The 24881-nt window shown below is 44.6% G+C and overlaps 1 pseudogene; it reads left to right on the forward strand.

Moving 5' to 3' along the window:
* Positions 1 to 18873: 18873 nt before the first annotated feature.
* On the forward strand, positions 18874 to 23064 carry LOC121554904 (annotated as a pseudogene).
* The last annotated feature ends 1817 nt before the right edge of the window (positions 23065 to 24881 follow it).

Consider the following 24881-nt stretch of genomic DNA (forward strand, 5'->3'; position numbering starts at 1 on the left):
TACACACAATACCCCATACTGCCAAAACGAAAATAGGTTTTTATAAATTTTAGCAAATACTTCCCGAATGCACTGTATATACAGTACCAGTCAAATGTTTGAGACACCTACTCATTCAAGGGTTTTTCTTTATTTTAAATATTTTCTACCGTGTAGAATAATAGTGAAGACATCAAACCTATGAAATAACACACATGGATTTATGTTTTTCCTCATCAATCTACACACAATACCCCATAATGCCAAAGCGAAATTTTAGCAAATTTATTTAAAAAATTAAACAGAAAAACCTTATTTACATAAGTATTCAGACTATTTGCTATGAGACTCGAAATTGAGCTCAGGTGCATCCTATTTCCATTGATCATCCTTGATGTTTCTACAACTTGATAGGAGTGCACCTGTGGTAAGTTCAATACATTGGACATGATTTGGAAAGGCACACACCTGTCTATATAAGGTCCCTGTCACGCTCGTCGAATACTGACGGGCTGACGACGCGCACCATTGGCTTGGTGCGGGGAGCAGGGACGGGCCGAACCGGGCTGACGAAGCGCACCATTGGCTTGGTGCGGGGAGCAGGAACATACCGGACCGGGCTAACGACGCGCACCACAGGCTTGGTGCGGGTAGCAGGGACGGGCCGAACCGGGCTGACGACGCGCACCACTGGCTTGTGCGGGGAAGCAAGAACGGGCCGGACCGGGCTGGCGACACGCACCACTGGCTTGGTGTGAGGGGGCAGGAACAGGCCGGACCGGGCTGGCGACGCGCACCACAGGCTTGGTGCGGGACAGGAACAAGCCGGACCGTACTGGGGACACACCACTGGCCCTACGCGGGGATCAGGAACGGGCCGGACCGGACTGGCAACACACCCCAGTACCTCTCGCCGTGCCTCTACATCCTCCTTCCCCCCTGGTGACCAGTGACCCCGTAACCTGGCGGCTCCTGCTGCCCGTCGTCCATGGCGTGAGCCCCCCTAAAAAATTCTGGGGAGTCTCTCCTCCCCGTGGGCCAGGCCTCATGGCTCTCGCCAGACTCTCGCTCCTCTGCTCCCAAGTCCAGCCTCTCTCCTCCTCCCGCGGCTTGACCCAGTCGAGGTGGATATCCGCTAGATTCACCTCTGGCGTTGGCTCCTGAACACGCTGCTTGGTCCAGTTGGGTGGGATCTTCTGTCACGTCGGAATACAGTGGACCAATGCGGCGTGATAAGTGAACATACTTCTTTTATTAGAGTCACCACCACGAACAAAACAGCAAGCGTCGTGAAGTCCTTGGTCTACAACACAAACCAACGCGGAACAAGATCCCCAAGCACTGTGGAAAACAGGCTGCCTAAGTATGGTTTCCAATCAGAAACAACAAGCAACAGCTGATACACGTTGCTCTGATTGAGAACCACACCAGCCAACATAGAAACAAATGAATTAGACAATCACCCTAGCACACAAAGCACATAGAAACAACACACCCTGGCTCAACATAACAGAGTCCCAGAGCCAGGCGTGACAGTCCCACAGTTGATAGTGCATGTTAGATTAAAAACCAAGTCGTGAGGTCAAGGGATTGTCCGTGAGAGCTCTGAGACAGGATTGTGTCGAGGCACAGATCTGGGGAAGGGTACCAAAAACATTTCTGCAGCATTGAAGATTCCCAAGAACACAGTGGCCTCCATCATTCTTAAATGGAAGAAGTTTGGAATCACCACTACTCTTCCTAGAGTTGGCCACCTGGCCAAACTGAGCAATCGGGGGATAAGGGACTTGGTCAGGGAGGTGACCAAGAACCCGATGGTCACTCTGACAGAGATCCAGAGTTCCTCTGTGGAGATGTGAGAACCTTCCAGAAGGACAGCCATCTCTGCAGCACTCCACCAATCAGGCCTTTATGGTGGTGTGGCCAGACGCAAGCCACTCCTCAGTAAAAGACACATGACAGCCCGCTTGGAGTTTGCCAAAAGGCCCCTAAAGGACTCAGACCATGAGAAACAAAATTCTCTGGTCTGATGAAACCAAGATTGAACTCTGGGACCTGAATGCCAAGCGTCATGTCTGCAGGAAACATGGCACCAACTCTACAGTGAAGCATGGTGGTGGCATCATCATGCTGTGGGGATGTTTTTCAGTGGCAGGGACTGGGAGACTAGTCAGGAACGAGGGAAAGATGAACGAAGCAAAGTACAGAGAGACCCTTGATGAAAACCTGCTCCAGAGCGCTCCGTTTCTCAGACTGGGACGAAGGTTCACCTTTCAACAGGACAACGACCCTAAGTACACAGCCAAGACAATGCAGGAGTGGCTTTGGGACAAGTCTCTTAAGAGACCTGAAAATAGCTGTGCAGCAACGCTCCCCATCCAACCTGACAGAGCTTGAGAGGATCTGCGGAGCAGAAATGGGAGAAACTCCCCAAATAAAATAAAATAAAATAAAATATTTGTCACATGCGCCGAATACAACAGGTGTAGATCTTACCGTGAAATGCTTACTTACAAGCCCTTAACCAACAATGCAGTTCAATAAATAGAGTTAAGAAAATATTTACTAAATAAACTAAAGTAAAAAATAAAACATAATATAAAGTAACACTATAAAATATCAATAATGAGGCTAGGTACAGGGGGTGCCGGTACCAGGTAAATGTGCGGGGGTACAGGTTAGTCAAGGTCATTTTTACATGTAGGTAGGGGTAAAGTGACTATGCATAGATAATAAACAGCGAGTAGCAGCAGTGTAAAAACAAAGGCGGGAGGGGGGTCAATGGAAATAGTCCGGGTGGCCATTTGATTAATTGTTCAGCAGTCTTATGGCTTGGGAGTAGAAGCCGTTAAGGAGCATTTTGGACCTAGACTTGGCGCTCTGGTACCGCTTGCGGTGCGGTAGCAGAGAGAGCAGTCTATGACTTGGGTGGTTGGAGTCTTTGACAATTTTTTGGGCCTTCTGACACCACCTATTATTTAGTTCCTAGATGGCAAGAAGCTTGGCCCCAGTGATGTACTGGGCCGTACGCACTACCCTCTGTAGTGCCTTGCGGTCGGAAGCCGAGCAGTTGCAATACCAGGCGGTGATGCAACCGGTCAGGATGCTCTCGATGGTGCAGCTGTAGATTTTTTTGAGGATGTGGGGACCCATGTCAAATCTTTTCAGTCTCCTGAGGAGGAATAGACGTTGTCGTGCCCTCTTCACGACTGTCTTGGTGTGTTTGGATCATGATAGTTTGTTGGTGATATAGGTATTACAGACTCAGTCAGGGAGAGGTTGAAAATGTCAGTGAAGACACTTGCCAGTTGGTCCGCGCATGCTCTGAGTACACGTCCTGGTAGCATAGCATCCGCATCATCTGACCACTTCCGTATTGAGGGAGTCGGTGGTAATTCCTGCTTTAGTTTTTGCTTATAAGCAGGAATCAGGAGTATAGAATTATGGTCAGATTTGCCAAATGGAGGGCAAGGGAGAGCTTTGTATGCGTCTCTGTGTGTGGAGTAAAGGTAGTCTATAGTTTTTTTCCCCATTTGGTTGCACATGTGACATGCTGGTAGAAATTAGGTAAAACTGATTAAAATGTGCCTTTATTAAAGTCCCCGGCCAGTAGGAGCGCTGCTTCTGGATGAGCATTTTCTTGAATGCTTATGGCCTTATACAGCTTGTTGAGTGCGGTCTTAGTGCCAGCATTGGTTTGTGGAGGTAAATAGACAGCTATGAATAATATAGATGAAAACTCTCTTGGTAGATAGTGGGTCTACAGCTTATCATGAGGTACTCTACCTCAGGCGAGCAATACCGAGACTTCTTTAATATTAGACATCGCGCACCAGCTTTTATTGACAAAAAGAGACACACCCCCACTCCTCGTCTTCCCAGACGTAGCTGCTCTGTCCTGCCGATGCACGGAAAACCCAGCCAGCTCTATATTATCCGTATCTGTGAAAACCTGCAAAATGCAGAATGTAAACCAGGGGAAAAACGTACTACCCTCCCCTGTGACAAAAAAATTATCCACACAACCCTCCCCCAATCAACAAAAAAAAGTTACACCCCCCTAGTTTGGATCCCCCCCCCCACCCAGTAATTTTTGAACTGTCCCTAATTGTGCTTTCAATTGAAGTTCATATTTGATGTGTACTAGACACAATTTGTATCTGAAACATTTGGCAGGTAGGAAACATTTCAACTGTTGGGTCTTCAAAGTATGGTGGTGCAGTGCTGCCATACACACACAAAAAAACATGTTGGTCTCCCGAGTGGCGCAGTGGTCTAAGGCACTGCATCTCAGTGCTTGAGGCGTCACTACAGACCCCCTGGTTTGATTCCAGGCTGTATCACAACCGGCAGTGATTGGGAGTCCCATAGGGCGGCGCACAATTGGCCCAGCGTCGACCGGGTTTGGTCGGTGTAGGCCGTCATTGTAAATAAGAATTTGGTGTTAACTGACTTGCCTAGTTAAATAAATGTAAAATAAAAATAATAAAAAAACGAAATAATTATCACAGTATTACGTGATACTGAAATGATCTCGTATTAAAACCTCTTAAATGTTAATTCCCCCATATAGGGGCCTTTTTTTTCGTTTTAATGTAACAGTTTTATCAAGGCATATCAAGTTATGTAAAGCCAAATCGCTTCACGACAGTTCTGACTGACAGCCCCGCATCCCAGCTTAAAATCAATTGCCCTCCAATGATATCCACAGCCATTGGAGGCTCGGGAGTCCCGTCTTAACGTTCATTCGCTGATCAGACTGTCCGTCAATTTGTGGCGGAACGGTACCTTACAGACACACAAGCTGAATTGCGCTGCAAAGCTAAGAGTCTACTGCAGCGAGAGGAAGTAGTCCCATCGTTCTATGACAAAAACACATCGATGTACATCGAATTTAATAAAAATAAATACATCGGATACAATTTAAAGATGTGATACAAAACCACTTTTTGTCTCATCACTGAGTGACAAACTTTATATTAGAATTAAATGAAAGCTGAGATCGTGACGAATCAGTAGAGTAATCAACTCTTGTGGTACGTTCACAGGGGAATAGAGACAGCAATGAATGAGAGCAGTGCCTCAGGAAATGAGTCGGATTTTCACTGACCACTCATATAAAAGATGATTACAGTATTAAGGCAGCTGAAGTCTTATAGCATGTCATTTCTATAGTTGATTGTGAGTATATGTATATTATTTAAAAAAACGTTCAAACCCTATTCCCCCATTTTTTTCAGGAATAGGTTGTTCATAGCATATGACATTTGAAAATGAAATCTACGATGTACTATTTTGCATACTATTTACTATAGCAGTGCATAATAGTGCAACAAGTCATAGATAAATTATAGATAAATAATAAATAACAAAAAAAGCAACAAATCTGAGCTTTCTAACAGTATAAGGCATTACTAGGGACTGTTAATGGCCTTCTCATGAAGATATGTTTTATACGCCATCCACTTAACATTGACATTCAAACATCTTGTTAATATATTATTTATAATATGCTCTAGATCAGGGTTTCCCAAACTCGGTCCTGGGTGAAAGTTTTTTGGTTTTTGCCCAGGAGTGATTACGGATATATTAAATCTTTCCCTATCCCAGTCTGTTGTCCCCGCTTGCTTCAAGATACCCACCTTTGTTCCTGTACCCAAGGAAGCGAAGGTAACTGAACTAAATTATTATCATCAAGGACCTCAGCCACCTGAGTCAAGTCCTGTTTACCCCGCTACCATCTAGAAGGAGGAGACAGTACAGGTGCGTCAAAGCTGGGACAGAGAGACTGAAAAACAGCTTCTATCTCCAGGTCATCAGGCTGTTAAATAGTCACCACTAGCCGGCCTCTGCTCAGTACCCTGCCGTAAACTTAATCACTGTTACTAGCCCACAACCACCCAGAACTCTACCCTGTACCTTAGAGACGGCTGTCCTATGTATGTAGTCATTGAACACTGGTCACTTTAATAATGTTTACATACTGTTTTACCCACTTCATATGTACACTGAGGGAAAAAAGTATTTGATCACATGCTGATTTTGTACGTTTGCCCACTGACAAAGAAATGATCCGTCTATAATTTTAATGGTAGGTTTATTTGAACAGTGAGAGACAAAATAACAACAAAAAAATGTTATAAATTGATTTGCATATTAATGAGGGAATTAAGTATTTGACCCCCTCTCAATCAGAAAGGTTTCTGGCTCCCAAATGTATTTTATACAGGTAACGAGCTGAGATTAGGAGCACACTCTTAAAGGGAGTGCTCGTAATCTCAGCTTGTTACCTGTATAAAAGACACCTGTCCACAGAAGCAATCAATCAATCAGATTCCAAACTCTCCACCATGGCCAAGACCAAAGAGCTCTCCAAGGATGTCAGGGACAATATTGTAGACCTACACAAGGCTGGAATGGGCTACAAGACCATCATCCAGCAGCTTGGTGAGAAGGTGACAACAGTTGGTGCAATTATTCGCAAATGGAAGAAACACAAAAGACCTGACAATCTCCCTCGGCCTGGGGCTCCATGCAAGATCTCACCTCGTGGAGTTGCAATGATCATGAGAACGGTGAGGAATCAGCCCAGAACTACACGGGAGGATCTTGTCAATGATCGCAAGGCAGCTGGGACCATAGTCACCAAGAAAACAATTGGTAACACACTATGCCGTGAAGGACTGAAATCCTGCAGCACCCGCAAGGTCCCCCTGCTCAAGAAAGCACATATACAGGCCCGTCTGAAGTTTGCCAATGAACATCTGAATGATTCAGAGGAGAACTGGGTGAAAGAGAGCTCTTTGGCATCAACTCAACTCGCTGTGTTTGGAGGAGGAGGAATGCCTATGACCCCAAGAACACCATCCCCACCGTCAAACATGGAGGTGGAAACATTATGCTTTGGGGGTGTTTTTCTGCTAAGGGGACAGGACAACTTCACGGCATCAAAGGGACGATGGACGGGGCCATGTACTGTCAAATCTTGGGTGAGAACCTCCTTCCCTCAGCCAGGGCATTGAAAATGGGTCGTGGATGGGTATTCCAGCATGACAATGACCCAAAACACACGGCCAAGGCAACAAAGGAGTGGCTCAAGAAGAAGCACATTAAGGTCCTGGAGTGGCCTGGCCAGTCTCCAGACCTTAATCCCCAATAAAATCTGTGGAGGAGGCTGAAGGTTCGAGGTTGCCAAGCGTCAGCCTCGAAACCTTAATGACTTGGAGAAGATCTGCAAAGAGGAGTGGGACAAAATCCCTCCTGAGATGTGTGCAAACCTGGTGGCCAACTACAAGAAACGTCTGACCTCTGTGATTGCCAACAAGGGTTTTGCCACTAACTACTAAGTCATGTTTTGCAGAGGGGTCAAATACTTATTTCCCTCATTAAAATGCAAATCAATTTATAACATTTTTGACAGGCGTTTTTCTGTATTTTTTGTTGTTGTTATTCTGTTCAAATAAACCTACCATTAAAAAGATAGACTGATCATGTCTTTGTCAGTGGGCAAACGTACAAAATCAGCAGGGGATCAAATACTTTTCCCCCTCACTGTATATAGTAAATTCTAGTCGAGGCTCATCATATACAACTGCTGCTGTACACACCTTTTCTATTAATATACTGTCCATTATGTCTATATATACTGTCATATACAGTGGAGGCTGCTGAGGGGAGGACGGCTCATAACAATGGATGGAATGGAATCAAACACACCAAACATGTGGTTGATGCCATTCCATTGACTCCATTCCATCCATTGTTATGAGCCGTCCTCCCACATTTACATTACATTTACGTCATTTAGCAGACGCTCTTATCCAGAGCGACTTACAGACTTTCTGGCCCCCCGTGGGAATCGAACCCACAACCCTGGCGTTGCAAACGCCATGCTCTACCAACTGAGCTACATCCCCTCAGCAGTCTCCACTCGTCATATACACTATCGGTCAAAAGTTTTAGAACAATTACTCATTCAAGGGTTTTTCTTTATTTCTACTATTTTCTACATTGTAGAATTATAGCGAAGACATCAACACTATGAAATAACACAAATGTAATCATGTAGTAACCAACAAAGTGTCCTGTTGAAAAACAAATGATAGTCCCAGTAAGCCCAAACCATGGGATGGCGTATCGCTACAGAATGCTGTGGTAGCCATGCTGGTTAAATGTGCCTTGAATAAAAAAAAAAATCACAAACAGTGTCACCAGCAAAGCACCCCCACACCATAACACCTCCTGCTCCATGCTTTACGGTGGGAAATACACATGCGGAGATCATCCGTTCACCCACACTGCGTCTCACAAAGACACGCGGTTGGAATCAACAATCTCCTATTTGGACTCATCAGACCAAAGGACACATTTCCACCGGTCATTGCTCGTGTTTCTTGGACCAAGCAAGTCTCGTCTTCTTATTGGTGTCCTTTAGTAGTGGTTTCTTTGCAGCAATTCGACCATGAAGGCCTGATTCACAGTCTCCTCTGAACAGTTGATGTTGAGATGTGTCTGTTACTTGAACTATGTGAAGCATTTATTTGGGCAGCAATTTCTGAGGCTGGTAACTCTAATGAACTTATCCTCTGCAGTAAAGTTAACTCTGGGTCTTCCATTCCTGTGGCGGTCCTCATGAGAGCCAGTTTCATCATAGCGCTTGATGGTTTTTGCGACTGCACTTAACGAAACTTTCAAAGTTCTTGACATTTTTCGTATTGACTGACCTTCATGTCTTAAAGTAATGATGGACTGTCATTTTTCTTTGCTTATTTGAGCTGTTCTTGACATAATATGGACTTGGTATTTTATCAAATAGTGCTATCTTCTGTATACCCACCCTACCTTGTCACAACACAAGTGATTGGCTCAAACGCATTAAGAAGGAAAGAAATTCCACAAATTAACTTTTAAGAAGGCACACCTGTTAATTGAAATGCATTCCAGTTGACTACCTCATGAAGCTGGTTGAGAGAATGCAAAGAATGTGCAAAACTGTCATCAAGTCAAGGGGCGGCTATTTGAAGAATCTCAAATATAAAATATATTTCGATATGTTTAACACTTTTTTGGTTACTACATGATTCCATATGTGTTATTTCATAGTTGTGATGTCTTCACTATTACTCTACAATGTAGAAAATACTAAAAATAAAGAAAAACCCTTGAATGAGTAGGTGTTCTAATACTTTTGACCAGTAGTGTACATATACCGAACAAAAATCTAAACGCAACATGCAACAATTTCAAAGATTTTACTGAGTTAAAGTTCATATAAGGAAATCAGTCAATTGATATACAGTTGAAGTCGGAAGTTTACATACACTTAGGTTGGAGTCATTAAAACTTGTTTTTCAACCACTCCACAAATTTATTTTTAACAAAGTATAGTTTTGGCAAGTCAGTTAGGACATCTGATTTGTGCACGACACAAGTAATTTTTCCAACAATTGTTTACAGACAGATTATTTCACGTATTATTCACTGTATCACAATTCCAGTGGGGTCAGAAGTTTACATACACTAAGTTGACTGTGCCTTTCAACAGCTCCAGAAAATGATGTCATGGCTTTAGAAGCTTCTGATAGGCTAATTGACATCATTTGAGTCAATTGGAGGTGTACCTGTGGATGTATTTCAAGGCCTACCTTCAAACTCAGTGCCTATTTGCTTGACATCATGGGAAAATCAAAAGAAATCAGCTAAGACCTCAGAATAAAAATGGTAGACCTCCACAAGTCTAGTTCATCCTTGGGAGCAATTTCCAAACGCCTGAAGGTACCACGTTCATCTGTACAAACAATAGTACGCAAGTATAAACACCAGGAAGAAGACGTGTTCTGTCTCATAGAGATGAACGTACTTTGGTGCGAAAAGTGCAAATCAATCCCAGAACAACAGCAAAGGACTTTGTGAAGATGCTGGAGGAAACAGGTACAAAAGTATCTATATCCACAGTAAAACGAGTCCTATAACGACATAACCTGAAAGGCCGCTCAGCAAGGAAGAAGCCACTGCTCCAAAACCGCCATAAAAAAGCCAGACTACGGTTTGCAACTGCACATGGGGACAAAGATCGTACTTTTTGGAGAAATGTCCTCTGGTCTGATGAAACCAAAATAGAACTGTTTGGCCAAAATGACCATCATTATGTTTGGAGGAAAAAGGGGAATGCTTGCAAGCCGAAGAACACCATCCCAACCGTGAAGCACGGGGGTGGCAGTATCATGCTGTGGGGGTGCTTTGCTGCAGGAGGGACTGTTGCACTTCACAAAATAGATGGCATCATGAGGAAGGAAAATTATGTGTATATATTGAAGCAACATCTCAAGACATCAGTCAGGAAGTTAAAGCTTGGTCGCAAATGGGTCTTCCAAATGGACAATGACCCCAAGCATACTTCCAAAGTTGTGGCAAAATGGCTTAAGGACAACAAAGTCAAGGTATTGGAGTGGCCATAACAAAGCCCTGACCTCAATCCTATAAAAAATGTGTGGACAGAACTGAAAAAGCATGTGCGAGCAAGGAGGCCTACAAACCTGACTCAGTTACACCAGCTCTGTCAGGAGGAATGGGCCAAAATTCACCCAACTTATTGTGAGAAGCTTGTGGAAGGCTACCCGAAACGATTGACCCAAGTTAAACAATTTAAAGGCAATGCTACCAAATACTAATTGAGTGTATGTAAACTACTGACCCACTGGGAATGTGATGAAATAAATAAAAGCTGAAATAAATCATTCTCTCTACTATTATTCTGACATTTCACATTCTTAAAATAAAGTGGTGATCCTAACTGACCTAAGACAGGGAATTTTTACTAGGATTAAATGTCAGGAATTGTGGAAAACTGAGTTTAAATATATTTGGCTAAGGTGTATGTAAACTTCCGACTTCAACTGTAAATGTAGTTAGGCCCTAATCTTTGGATTTCACATGACTGGGCAGTGGTGCAGCCATGAGTGGTCCTTGGAGGGCATAGGCCCACCCACTTGGGAGCCAGGCCCATCCACTTGGGGGCCAGGCCCAGCCATTCAGAATGAGTTTTTCCCCACAAAAGGGCTTTATTACAGACAGAAATACTCCTCAGCACCCCCCCCCCTATCCCCCCTTAGACGATCCCGCAGGTGAAGAGGCCGGTTGTGGAGGTCTTGTGCTAGAGTGGTTACATGTGGTCTGCGTTTGTGAGGCCGGTTGGACGTACTGCCAAATTCTCAAAAACAAAGTTGGAGGTAGCTTATGGTAGAGAAATAAACATTCAATTCTTTGGCAAAAGCTCTGGTGGACATTCCTGCAGTCAGCATGCCAATTGCACGCTCCCTCAAAACTTGAGACATCTGTGGCATTGTGTTGTGTGACAAAACTGCACATTTTAAAGTTGGCTTTTTTGTCCCCAGCACAAGGTGCACCTGTTTAATGATCATGCTGTTTAATCTCTTCAGGATCGGACCCTTTTTTTCCATTTTCGCGTAGGACGACATACCCAAATCTAACTGCCTGTAGCTCAGGACCTGAAGCAAGTATATGCATATCCTTGATACCATTTGAAAGGAAACACTTTGTAGTTTGTGGTAATGTGAAATTAATATAGGAGAATAAAACACATTAGATCTGGTAAAAGATAAATCAATCAAAAAAACACACGTTTTATAAAAATAAAAAAATTGTTCCATCGTCATTGAAATGCAAGTTAAAGGCCACAATATAATATTGCAGTTGAGGCGCAATTTTTTGGCCACTAGATGGCAGCAGTGTGTGTGCAAAGTTTCTGATTGATCCAGTGAAGCATTGCAATACTGGACTATTTTGTATAAAGTCTGCCCAAATGTGCCGAATTGGTCAATTGATACATTTACATTTACATTTTCGTCATTTAGCAGACGCTCTTATCCAGAGCGACTTACAGATTGGTGCATTCACCTTATGATAGCCAGTGGGACAAACACTTTACAATTATTATTATTGTTTTTTTGTTTTTTTTTGGGGGGTAAGTGGGGGTAGAAGGATTACTTTATCCTATCCCAGGTATTCCTTAAAGAGGTGGGGTTTCAAGTGTCTCCGGAAGGTGGTGAGTGACTCCGCTGTCCTGGCATCGTGAGGGGAGCTTGTTCCACCATTGGGGGGGCCAGGGAAGCGAACAGTTTTGACTGGGCTGAGCGGGAACTGTGCTTCCGCAGAGGTAGGGAGCCAGCAGGCCAAAGGTGGATGAACGTAGTGCCCTCGTTTGGGTGTAGGGACTGATCAGAGCCTGAAGGTACGGAGGTGCCGTTCCCCTCACAGCTCCGTAGGCAAACACCATGGTCTTGTAGCAGATGCAAGCTTCAACTGGAAGCCAGTGGAGTGTGCGGAGGAGCTGGGTGACGTGAGAGAACTTGGGAAGGTTGAACACCAGACGGGCTGCAGTGTTCTGGATGAGTTGTAGGGGTTTAATGGAACAGGCAGGGAGCCCAGCCAACAGCGAGTTGCAGTAATCCAGACGGGAGATGACAAGTGCCTGGATTAGGACCTGTGCCGCTTCCTGTGTAAGGGCAGGGTCGTACTCTGCGAATGTTGTAGAGCATGAACCAACAGGATCGGGTAACCGCCTTGATGTTAGCAAAGAATGACAGGGTGTTGTCCAGGGTCACGCCAAGGCTCTTTGCAATCTGGGAGGAGGACACAACGGAGTTGTCAACCGTGATGGCGAGATCATGGAACGGGCAGTCCTTCCCCTTGAGGAAGAGCAGCTCCGTCTTGCCGAGGTTCAGCTTGAGGTGGTGATCCGTCATCCACACTGATATGTCTGCCAGACATGCAGAGATGCGATTCACCACCTGGTTATCAGATGGGGGAAAGGAGAAGATTAATTGTGTGTCGTCTGCGTAGCAATGATAGGAGAGGCCATGTGAGGATATGACAGAGCCAAGTGACTTGGTGTATAGCGAGAATAGGAGAGGGCCTAGAACTGAGCCCTGGGGGACACCAGTGGTGAGAGCACGTGGTGCGGAGACAGATTCTCGCCACGCCAGAAGGGGTGCAACTCTCGCTCTCTTGAAGACGGAAGGGACATAGCCAGCGGTCAAGGATGAGTTGATGAGCGAGGTGAGGTAAGGGAGAAGGTCTCCGGAAATGGTCTGGAGAAGAGAGGAGGGGATAGGGTCAAGCAGGCAGGTTGTTGGGCGGCCGGCCGTCACAAGTCGCAAGATTTCATCTGGAGAGAGAGGGGAGAAAGAAGTCAAAGCATAGGGAAGGGCAGTGTGAGCAGGACCAGCGGTGTCATTTGAGCAGTAGTAGTTATATAGGATTAGCCTAGACGAGACTACAGTATATTAAGTGGGTAAAACAGTATGTAAACGTTATTAAAGTGACCAGTGTTCAATGACTCTACGTACATAGGACAGCAGTCTCTAAGGTACAGGGTAGAGTTCTGGGTGGTTGTGGGCTAGTAACAGTGATTAAGTTTACGGCAGGGTACTGAGCAGAGGCCGTCTAGTGGTGACTATTTAACAGCCTGATGACCTGGAGATAGAAGCTGTTTTTCAGTCTCTCTGTCCCAGCTTTGACGCACCTGTACTGTCTCCTCCTTCTAGATGGTAGCGGGGTAAACAGGACTTGACTCAGGTGGCTGAGGTCCTTGATGATAATAATTTAGTTCAGTTACCTTCGCTTTCTTGGGTACAGGAACAATGGTGGACAACAGACTGGGATAGGGAGAGTTTGAATATATCCGTAATCACTCCTGGGCAAAAACCAAAACGTGCACCCAGGACCGAGTTTGGGAAACCCTGATCTAGAGCATATTATAAATCATATATTAATAAGATGTTTGAATGTTAATGTTAAGTGGATGGCGTATAAATATATCTACATGAGAAAGCCATAAACAGTACCTAGTAATGCCTTATACTGTTAGAAAGTTCAGATTTGTTGCTTTTTTTTAGATGGTATCTATGATTTGTATGCACTTTTTGAACTAGTATAGTAAATACTAGTATGCACTGCTATAGGAAATAGTATGACAAATAGTACATTGTAGATTTCATTTTCAAATGTCATATGCTATGAACAACCTATTCCTGAAAAAAATGGGGGAATAGGGTTTGAACGTTTTTTAAAATAATCTACATATACTCACAATCAACTATAAAACTGACATGCTACAAGACTTCAGCTGCCTTAATACTGTATTCATCTTTTATATTAGTGGTCAGTGAAAATCTGACTCATTTCCTGGGGCACTGCTCTCATTCATTGCTGTCTCTATCCCCCTGTGATTACTCTACTGATTCGTCACGATCTCAGCTTTCATTTAATTCTAATATAAAGTTTGTCACTCAGTGATGAAACAAAAAGTGGTTTTGTATCACATCTTCATATTGTATCCGATGTATTTATTTTTATTAAATTCGATGTACATCGATGTGTTTTTGTCATAGAACGATGGGACTACTTCCTCTCGCTGCAGTAGACTCTTAGCTTTGCAGCCCAATTCAGCTTGTGTGCCTTTAATATACCGTTCCGCCACAAATTGACGGACAGTCTGATCAGCAAATGAGCGTTAAGACGGGACTCCAGAGCCTCCAATGGCTGTGGATATCATTGGAGGGCAATTGATTTGAAGCTGGGAAGCGGGGCTGTCAGTCAGAACTGTTGTGAAGCGATTTGGCTTTACATAACTTGATATGCCTTGATATAACTGTTACATTAAAACAAAACAAAAGTCCCCTATATGGGGGAATTAACATTTAAGAGGTTTTAATACGAGATCATTTCAGTATCACGTATTAATGTGATCATTATTTCGTATTTAGGTGATGAAATAAAATGATTTTTTTGTGTGTGTATGGCAGCACTGCACCACCATACTTTGAAGACCCAACAGTTGAAATGTTTCCTACCTGCCAAATGTTTCAGATACAAATTGTGTCTAGTACACATCAAATATGAACTTCAATTGACAGCACAATTAGGGACAGTTACTGGGGGGAGTGTAATTGCTGGGGGGAGTGTAAGTTTTCTTTGTCACTTGGGGGAGGGTAGTGTGGATTGTTTTGCAGCAGAGGTAACTCTGGGTCTTCCATTCCTGTGGCGGTCCTCATGAGAGCCAGTTTCATCATTGCGCTCGATGGTTTTTGCGACTGCACTTGAAGAAACGGTCAATGTTCTTGAAATGTTCCGTATTGACTGACCTTCATGTCTTAAAGTAATGATGGACTGTCGTTTCTCTTTGCATATTTGAGCTGTTCTTGCCATAATATGGACTTGGTATTTTACCAAATAGGGCTATCTTCTGTATACCCACCTACCTTGTCACAACACAACTGATTGGCTCAAACGTATTAAGAAATACAGAAATTCCACAAATTAACTTTAAAGAAGGCACCACTTTTAATTTAAATGCATTCCATGTGTCTACCTCATTAAGCTGGTTGAGAGAATGCCAAGAGTGTATAAATATGTCATCAAGGCAAAGGGCGGCTATTTGAAGAATCTCAAATATAAAATATATTTTGGTTTGTTTAACACTTTTTTGGTTACTACATTATTCCATATGTGCTTTTTCAAAATGTTGATGTCTTCACTATTATTCTACAATGTAAAAAATTCTATACAATTAACAAAAACCCTTGAACGAGTAGGTGTGTCCAAACCTTTGACTGGTGGTATATATATTTATATATATATATATATATATATATATATATAGATATAAAAATATTTTCACCAAAAAATACATAGGGGATCGGAAATGATGCAGACAATTACATTGATGGAAGCTGCAATCTATCTGCAATATTAAAGCTGATCTACCAATTTTTATTGATGTTTTATTGCAACAATTCTTATTATTTTTTAAACAATTACGAGACAGCCTACAGGGAGAAGGTAGGCACTCTGACGGCCTGGTGCCTGGTAAACAACCTCTCCCTCAATGTTAGCAAAACAAAGGAGCTGATTGTGGACTTCAGGAGGAACCAGGCTGGACACGCCCACATCCTCATCAACGAGGCCGCCGTGGAGACGGTCAATAACTTCAAATTCCTCTGCATACACATCTCAGAGAAGCTGAAATTGTCTAACCACACAGACACTGTGGTGAAGAAGGCACGACAGCGACTCTTCAACCTCAGGATGCTGAAGAAATGTGGCCTGTCCCTGAGGGCCCTCACAGTGTTCTACAGGAGCACACCCTGGAGCCACCACTAGTCAGCTACCTGACCCCCCCTCCCCTCTGGAGCCACCACTAGTCAGCTACCTGCTCCCTCCTCCCCCCTGGAGCCACCACTAGTCAGCTACCTCCCTCCCCCCCCTCCCCCCTGGAGCCACCACTAGTCAGCTACCTGCTGCCTCCTCCCCATTGGAGCCACCACTAGTCAGCTACCTCCCCCCACCCTGGAGCCACCACTAGTCAGCTACCTGACCCCCTCCCCCTGGAGCCACCACTAGTCAGCCACCTGCTCCCCCTCCCCCTGGAGCCACCACTAGTCAGCTACCTCCCTCCCCCCCACCCTGGAGCCACCACTAGTCAGCTACCTGACCCCCCCCTCCCCCTGGAGCCACCACTAGTCAGCCACCTGCTCCCCCTCCCCCCTCCCCCTGGAGCCACCACTAGTCAGCTACCTCCCCCCCTCCACCTGGAGCCACCACTGGTCAGCGACTGCTCCCCCCTCCACCCTGGAGCAACCACTAGTCAGCCACCTGCTCCCCCCTCCCCCTGGAGCCACCACTAGTCAGTTACTGCTCCCCCTCCCCCCTGGTGCCACCACTAGTCAGCGACTGCTCCCCCCTCCACCCTGGAGCAACCACTAGTCAGCCACCTGCTCCCCCCTCCCCCCTGGTGCCACCACTAGTCAGCTACCTGCTGCCTCCTCCCCATTGGAGCCACCACTAGTCAGCTACCTCCCCCCCTCCACCTGGAGCCACCACTAGTCAGCTACCCCCTCCCCCCTCCCCCTGGAGCCACCACTAGTCAGCTAACTACTCCCCCCCCTCCACCTGGAGCCACCACTAGTCAGCAACTGCTCCCCCCTCCCCCCTGGAGCCACCACTAGTCAGCCACCTGCTCCCCCCTCCCCCCTGGAGCCACCACTGGTCAGCTACCTTCTCCCCCCTGCCCCCTGTAGACACCACTAGTCAGCTACCTACACCCCACTCCCCCCTGCTACTCCCCCAATAGGGGAGGGGGGTGTAACTTTTGTTTTGCTTGGGGGAGGGTTGTGTGGATATTTCGTGGGCACAGGGGAGGGTGGTACGTTTTTTCCCTGGTTTACATTCTCCGTTTTGCAGGTTTTCCTATATAATTTATTCCATCCAAGACAACTTTCCCCGTCTGCTTGCATGCGTCTCCCCTATCAAGGGGTTTTGGTAGGCTACTCTCCTTATACACTAGCCTATGCCACAGTACCCACATGGGTTGCCACTGTCTGCTCTGGGCTCATTTTCATAACACTCACACCTTTGATGTTTGCCTCTACAAAGGCCAAGAAACAACTTGTTTCATTGCCCATGATGAGGCTTTTTTATCAGAATTATTGACTTCACAATAAGCCAGATTTGAGTAACCGTGACAACTTTGTGGTGCTGAAATGTGAAGCCGCAGCCACGGCACAATCAAACGGGAGGTGGACAAGACATCAAATCAAATTGTATTTGCCACATGCCCCGAATACAACAGGTGTAGACATTAGTGGAATGCTTACTTACAAGCCCTTAACCAACAATGCAAAGTAAAAAAAAGTAAAAAAGTGTTAAGCAAAAAAAAGAAAAGCAGATGAATAAAGAGCAGCAGTAAAATAAAATAATAGTAGGGAGGCTAAAAACAGGGGGGTACCGGTGCAGAGTCAATGTGCGGGGGCACCGGCTAGTCGAGGTAATTGAGGTAATATGTACATGTAGGTAGAGTTAAAGTGACTATGCATAAATAATAAATAGAGTAGCAGCAGAGTAAAAAAGGAGGACGGGGTGGGGGTAGGAGGGCATTGCAAATTGTCCGGGTAGCCATGATTAGCTGATCAGGAGTCTTATGGCTTGGGGGTAGAAGCTGTTGAGATGCCTTTTGGACCTAGTTTTGGCGCTCCGGTACCGTTTGCCGTGCGGTAGCAGAGAGAACAGTCTATGACTAGGGTGGCTGGAGTTTTTGACAATTTTTAGGGCCTTCCTCTGACACCGCCTGGTATAGAGGTCCTGGATGGCAGGATGCTTGGCCCCAGTGATGTACTGGGCCGTACGCACTACCCTCTGTAGTGCGTTGCGGTCGGAGGCTGAGCAATTGCCATACCAGGCGGTGATGCAACCAGTCAGGATGCTCTCGATGGTGCAGCTGTAGAACCTTTAGAGGATCTGAGGACCCATGCCAAATGTTTTCAGTCTCCTGAGGGGGAATAGGCTTTGTTGTGTCCTCTTCACGACTGTCTTGGTGTGTTTGGACCATGTTAGTTCGTTGGTAATGTGGACACCAAGGAACTTGTAGCTCTCAACCTGTTCCACTACAGCCCTGTCGATGAGAATGGGGGCGTGCTCAGTCCTCTTTTTTTTCCTGTGGTCCACAATCATCTCCTTTGTCTTGATCACGTTGAGGGAGAGGTTGTTATCCTGGCACCACACGGCCAGGTCTCTGACCTCCTGCCTATAGGCTGTCTCATCGTTGTCGGGGATCAGGCCTACCACTGTTGTGTCGTCAGCAAACTTAATAATGGTGTTGGAGTCGTGCCTGGCCATGCAGTCGTGGGTGAACAGGGAGTGCAGAAGGGGACTGAGCACGCACCCCTGAGGGGCCCCCGTGTTGAGGATCAGCGTGGCAGATGTGTTGTTACCTACCCTTACCACCTGGGGGCGGCCCGTCAGAAGACCAGGATCCAGTTGCAGAGGGAGGTGTTTAGTCCCAGGATCCTTAGCTTAGTGATGAGCTTTGAGGGCACTATGGTGTTGAACGCTGAGCTGTATTCAATGAATACCATTCTCACGTATGTGTTCCTCTTGTCCAGGTGGGAAAGGGCAGTGTGGAGTGCAATAGAGATTGCATCATCTGTGGATCTGTTGGGGCTATATGCAAATTGGAGTGGGTCTAGGGTTTCTGGGATAATTGACCAGCCTTTCAAAGCACTTCATGGCCACAGACGTGAGTGCTACGGGTCGGTAGTCATTTAGGCAGGTTATCTTAGTGTCCTTGGGGACAGGGACTATGGTGGTCTGCTTGAAACATGTTGGTATTACAGACACAGTCAGGGACATGTTGAAAATGTCAGTGAAGACACTTGCCAGTTGGTCAGCACATGCTCGGAGTACACGTTCTGGTAATCCGTCTGGCCCTGCGGCCTTGTGAATGTTGACCTGCTTAAAAGTCTTACTCACATCGGCTACGGAGAGCGGGATCACAAAGTCATCCGGAACAGCTGGTGCTCTCATGCATGCTTCAGTGTTGCTTGCCTCGAAGCGAGCATAGAGGTGATTTAGCTCGTCTGGTAGGCTTGTGTCACTGGGCAGCTCGCGGCTGTGCTTCCCTTTGTAGTCTGTTATTGTTTTCAAGCCCTGCCACATCCAACGAGCATCAGAGCCGGTGTAGTACGATTCAATCTTAGTCCTGTATTGACTCTTTGCCTGTTTGATGGTTCGTCGGAGGGCATAGCGGGATTTCTTCTAAGCGGGATTTCTTCTAAGCGTCCGGGTTAGAGTCCCGCTCTTTGAAAGCGGCAGCGCTAGCTTTTAGCTCAGTGCGGATGTTGCCTGTAATCCATGGCTTCTGGTTGGGGTAAGTACGTACAGTCCCTGTGGGGACGACGTCTTCGATGCACTTATTGATGAAGCCAGTGACTGATGTGGCGTACTCCTCAATGCTATCTGAAGAATCCCGGGAAACATATTCCAGTCTGTGCTAGCAAAACAGTCCTGTAGCTTAGCATCTGCGTCATCTGAGCAATTTTTTATTAACCGAGTCATTGGTACTTCCTGCTTTAGTTTTTGCTTATAAGCAGGAATCAGGAGGATAGAGTTATGGTCAGATTTTCCAAATGGAGGGCGAGGGAGAGCTTTGTATGCGTCTCTGTGTGTGGAGTAAAGGTGGTCTAGAGTTTTTTTTCTTCCTCTGTTGCACATTTAACATGCTGGTAGAAATGAGGTAGAACAGATTTAAGTTTCCCTTCATTAAAGTCCCCGGCCACTAGGAGCGCTGCCTCTGGATGAGTGTTTTCCTATTTACTTATGGCCTTATACAGCTCATTGAGTGCAGTCTTAGTGCCAGCATTGATTTGTGGTGGTATATAGACAGCTATGAAAAATATAGAAGAAAAATCTCTTGGTAAATAGTGTGGTCTACAGCTTATCATGAGATACTCTACCTCAGGCGAGCAAAACCTTGAGACTTCCTTAGTATTAGATTTTATGCACCAGCTGTTGTTTACAAATATACACAGACCACCACCTCTTGTCTTACTGGAGTCAGCCGTTCTATCCTGACGATGTGCTGAAACTAGGCTAAGTCGAGTAATTCATTTCAACAGTCTTCATTTTAATTTAAATTAACTAACAACAGGAGGTCTTTATTTCGGAGCCTATTTCTTCCTATTTAAGAAATAAGAGGTAGGCCTACCTGTTTGACAGATGAAATTATACACTATCAATAGATTTGTCGGTCAATTCCTCCAATAGTGTCACCACTCCTTAAATACCCCTGTGTCCATGAAGGGCTTGGTGTGTTAAGTGAAAACCAGGGTTCTAATGAGGGGGTAGGTCTATGTGAGGGTATGCCATAGCCTACATTTTGATAAAGAAAATGTCAAAAAGCATACCTCTTGTTAGCTTAAGGTTTTGAAGAAACTAAAACGGATTCTGATTATATAAAGTGATCTATAACGACGCTTTCCTCCGTGATGCTTTCTGCTAGAAATGAGCTGCAAAATGCGCAAGAAAGCCGTGACTTCGATGCTCATGAGGGTATCTCTATCTGTTTCATCTCCATGACATTCAGAGGCTGAGCAAATTACTTTCATTGGCAAGTAATCTAATAGGTCTACAATGTGTAACTCTGTCGCTATCAATTGAGCTATTCACTTTCTGTAAAAGAGATGATTTTTAAACCCAGGCAGCTTTTAGGGACGCACTTGTGACCTTCTCTTGTTGGGTTAAGCCACAGAAGAGTAGCCATCAGTTAAGTTAAAATTGTTCTGTGTCAGCCCTCTGTCTATGGTGGAAAGGTAATGTGTCTCTGTCCGTTCTTCCCTCAAACTTCTATTTTCCAAATCCGCCTTTCTTTTGGGTCTTTTTGTGAGCGCCAACAAGCTGATTGTTTAGAACTAATAAAAAGTAGGATATGGTCCCTGTTTTTACCCAATCAATGCACAAAACTCATTTACTAAGAACAGCCAAAAATAATAATAATAAACTATTATGTAATTGTCATTGAATTGATTATGTTTTAACCAGATGTGTTAAAAATGTTGTTCAAAACAGTCTAGGTCTATGAATTGCACTGTTACTGTATTATGTTCTGGCCCGCCGACTATTAGTTCAGATAAAACTGTGGTATTAAAAAATACATTCTGCTAATTTCAACAGAATTACATGAAATCTGTTTAGAAAAGGCCTTTTTTCCAGGACCCACAAATACGATGATAGTTGGATGCAATGCTCTAATATAAAGGTGATTTTATTTTTTCACCCCCTGATCATAGTAAGGAGGTAGGCCTACTTTCTCACTGTTACTGGTCATAATCATGATTGAGTTAATTCAATGAAGGTGGAGGGTATTGTAACTTTTCTTCAAGAAAAAAGGGGAAGGTCATGTGAAAATATGTTTTAAGCTGGGGAGGGGTGTGCATCTCGAGTTGTACCCACCCTCCCCCCAGTAATTTTTGGAAGGTGGTTTAAAACTAAGATTTTGATTTCATGGATGGTCAGTCCTTGCATAGCCCATTTTATGAATTTGAGAATGGTTACATTTCCCCAGCCCCATCCTTAAGCTGTTTACCTAAAAAAGTGGCGTGGTACCCGCTTTGTTGTTGTTTGAACTGCAGATTGCCCCTTTAAGATCAGTGGATGACAGAGGAATATCTGGATTTTAAATATTCTCAAAATTACAATTTGATATCAAGTCATTATTGAGATACATAGGCATACACAATCCATTTTTGAACATGTATGGTATTTAAGAGATTCCATTTGGTTTTTGAAAACAATTGCATCTGGAGTTCATTCACTCCCATTGTTTTTGTGCCCCAACATTTTTTGGGCCTATATTGACTGTGACATTCCAAATACTGTTATTTGAAATCTAGGTCCTAGTTCTAGAGTCCAAAGCTAATATGTCTTGTTTTGTCTGTCCCCTGAAGGTAGACTGGTGTCAGGATGAAGTGGCAGCTGCCACGGCTGTGTGGAGAAACATCTGTTCTTCAACATGTCCGTCCTGCAGCCAGTGGAGCAACTCTCTCTGGCGCAGCTGGAAATCAAGTTCCAGCCCCACAGGTCCTCAGTGTGTCCCTGTACAAGGTGCTGCATGCAACCCTGAGGGGAGTGAGACACAAGGCCAACCGCAGGCTGGTGCTGTCCTAGTTGGCGCAGCAGGATCCAGAGCCGAATCCCTCACCCTGGACCTCACAACCCTGGCAGAGAACTGGCGTAAACCGGGTCGCACGGACTGGAACTGAAGCTGCAGCCTTACCCTGACCACGGATACCTTCATGTCCCACCACTCGGGGGAACGCCGCCCCGTTCAGGCCGACCGTAACCCTCCCAGAGTTCCAGGCCTCACTGGTGGCTGTATCCCTGAATCCTCAGCAGTGCCGCTCTTGGCGGAAGAGGAGCACCGTCTACCTCCCGGTGACGCCCAGCAATGTGTGTAAACCCAGCCGCCTCTACATCGACATCAAGGGCTGGCAGGACTGGACCATCGCTCCGCAGAGCTACTGGCCAACTACTGCCACGCCGAGAGCCTGAACTGCACCAACCACGCCGTCCTGCAGACACTGGTACAGTCCCTGGACCCCCGCAGCACGCCCCAGCCCTGCAGTGTACCCATCCACCTGTCACCTGTCTCCATGCTCTACTACGACAACAACAACAACATAGAACCTACACCACTACCAGGACATGGAGGTGGATGAATGTGGCTGCAGATGAAATACATTAGGAGGTGTGAAAAGGGGATTTATATTAAATTTAAGAATGGCTTGTTGGTGGAGTGGATTTTAGGAAAGTTTCATTTGCCAAGTTTTTTTTTTCATCACTCATAAATAAAACCGATATATTCAGGGAGTCTCCTGCATTATTTAGACAGATGGTCTCTTCTCAGTTTAATACAGACACACCTTTCAGCTAACACAGAAAGTTCCGCTAGAAATTGACTTTATAGAACAGACATACAAGTTATCCCTCTCTGTCCTCTCTGTTTCACTCTGCAGTAAAAAAAAAAATTACCCCCTAAGGTCGATGTCCTTGCCCCCGTGGAAATCGAATTAGCATTGTTTTTAAATCCCCTTAAAAATCTGTCAGTTTAAGCTAGAGATATCAGGATTTTTGCATAGGATGCATCTCAATCCACCACATCCTCCTATGTCGCACTTCCACATCTGCGGTGAAAGGTGACAGAGTTAGAGTGGTGCTTGTCAGTTCATGAGACATCCCCAAAATCGGTCTTCTCACAAAATCATCTGTAGCGTCCGAACGGTTTGGCCTACGTCAAAGGCTGCACTGAAATCTAACAATACATCTCCAACTATCCTTTAATTATTCATTTATTTTTACCAATCATCAGTCATCTGAGTCAGTGCACTACAAGTTGAGTGGCCGTCTCTATATGCATGCTGAAAGTCAGTAGCTAACCTGTTCTCTGAAAGATATCATTGTATTAGGTCAAACACAATCCTTTCCATAAGTTCACTAAGAACAGCCAGCTTGAAGTGGTTCAAAATTCAGTTCAGATGGACATTTTTTTAAGTCTATGGGGATGTTCCTATGGAATTCCACTATTCATTTTGATTGAATTTGCTGTAGCGAATACACCATGAAATGATGGCCTCTCATCAACTTCCCTACTGCCAAATTTCTTACACAATAGCACGCTGACATGTGGCATGCCGTCTTGTCTCCTGAGGTTCAGGATTATGGTCCAAACTGAGCACTGACATCACCCAAAACAGTTACATTTGGCTCGTTACTCCAGCATTTTGGATTTGACATCAAATGTTTAATATGAGGCCACATTATAGAATGCCACCTTTTATTTTAGGGTATTTTCATACACATCTGTTTTACCGTTTAGAAATGAAAACACCTTATGTATTTGGACAACTTCACTTGTAGTGTATTAATGGTAGTAACCCTTTAAACGTAATGTTCAGCGAAATGAAATGTTTATAAATTGGTTCCCTTACCCTGTAAGCAGTCTATGAACTGCTCTAATGAGTGACTACAATCCACCCTTTGGTTTTGGTAGTCACTGCCAACAAACACAAATGTTAGCATTTTCAGACAAAACATGTTACTTCTACTACTTTCAGCATACTACTACAACAGTGTGACTGTTTTGGAATAAATGTTCAGTATATTTCCTTTAACATCCTCTGTGTTGTGTGCTTATTGTTTAACCATTGATATGTTCTAGGTCATTTTGAGACCTTAAGGAGCATCAGGTACTGCTGGAATGTCTGCCAATGGCATGTCCATCTTTTTGTGAGAAATTACACTGGTCACTCAAAACATTTATAAAGTACTAATAAAGCATGATGAGTCTTCACTTTAGATTAGGAACTGCAAAAATACTTTACTAATGATTTGTAAATGGTTTATAAGGACATTTATTAAACATCTTATGAATAATCTTAAAAAGTTATTTAGAAATGTGAGAATACCTAGATTGCTAAATTTAACAAGTGTGGGAGTAATGACTAGTAAATTGTGAGCAAACTGTAAATGCCTTATAAATGGTTTATTACTGA

The sequence above is a fragment of the Coregonus clupeaformis genome, unplaced genomic scaffold (genome assembly GCF_020615455.1).
Source record: "Coregonus clupeaformis isolate EN_2021a unplaced genomic scaffold, ASM2061545v1 scaf0253, whole genome shotgun sequence".
NCBI lineage: Eukaryota > Metazoa > Chordata > Actinopteri > Salmoniformes > Salmonidae > Coregonus > Coregonus clupeaformis.